Source organism: Ceratosolen solmsi, unplaced genomic scaffold (genome assembly GCF_000503995.2).
Source record: "Ceratosolen solmsi marchali unplaced genomic scaffold, CerSol_1.0 scaffold9, whole genome shotgun sequence".
Lineage (NCBI taxonomy): Eukaryota > Metazoa > Arthropoda > Insecta > Hymenoptera > Agaonidae > Ceratosolen > Ceratosolen solmsi.
In genome coordinates, this window is record NW_011948452.1 from 152,256 (window position 1) to 153,418 (window position 1,163).

Consider the following 1,163-nt stretch of genomic DNA (forward strand, 5'->3'; position numbering starts at 1 on the left):
GCATGAAATGTTTTTAAATTCTATATAAAATTTATGAATAAGAAAGATTAAATAAAATTATATATAGTTGTAAGAAAATACAATTTGTACAAAAAATAATAACATTTCTAATTTGTTTGTTAAAATCAATTCTTTTTTTTCTATAATTATATCAAATTGAATAGGTACAATACATTGTAATTTGTTAACTATTGCTTTGTCTCATGTAACTTTGCATATATTCCGAAATTTATAGCTAAAATTTGATGTATAAAAACTAAAGTACTTGTAAAAAAATGTATATTAATATCAGTACATTAGTATTTGTAATCAGATAAAAATTATTTAAAAACAGATTTGTAATATATAAATAGAGCATTTATTATTTATTTATGTTTATAAATTTTATATTATCAAGCAAACAAACAAAAGAAAAATATGAATTTCATAATATGAAAAGTTATTAAATGTTGATAAAACATTACAGATACTGTAGAATTTAAATACATAAATTCATCTTCATATTAGCTGATAGTAGAATATGTATATACAAAATTCTATTTAAACAATATCTTAAACATAATGCATATTTAATTTTTATTTGAATACAAATTTTATATTTAACAACTTACTTACAAATTAATTTAATTACATAATAATTTAAAGTTCACGTTCATAAAATTATTTTTATTGTATTATATAAATATGCACAAATTTTTTTGTAATGTTAAAAACAAAAACAAATAATCATTAGTACAAGAAGACGAAAATTATGAAGTTATTCAAATACGTTTGAAATAAGTAAATTTTCATTTAATACATTACACTGAATAATTTAATTACCAGTTTCATACAATATATTAAAAATTTTATACAATAGTGGAGGAGCTAATTTAATCAATTCTTATTATTTTCATAAAAAGCATTGCAAAATAATTAAAATTATTGAAAGTGATTGATGCTACATTTTCAATATTATGTTTATTTTGTTATCGATTATAAAATATTTTTATTTTTAAAATTATATATATTTGAATTTAACGTAACAAAATAATTGGCTATGATATACAATGTTAAATTTGTATCCAAACAATGTATATGATAATATAAAAACATGGATTATTTTTAGATAAAGTCTTAACTGTAAAGAATTTTTGCATATCAGATATATTTGATCAGTTTGT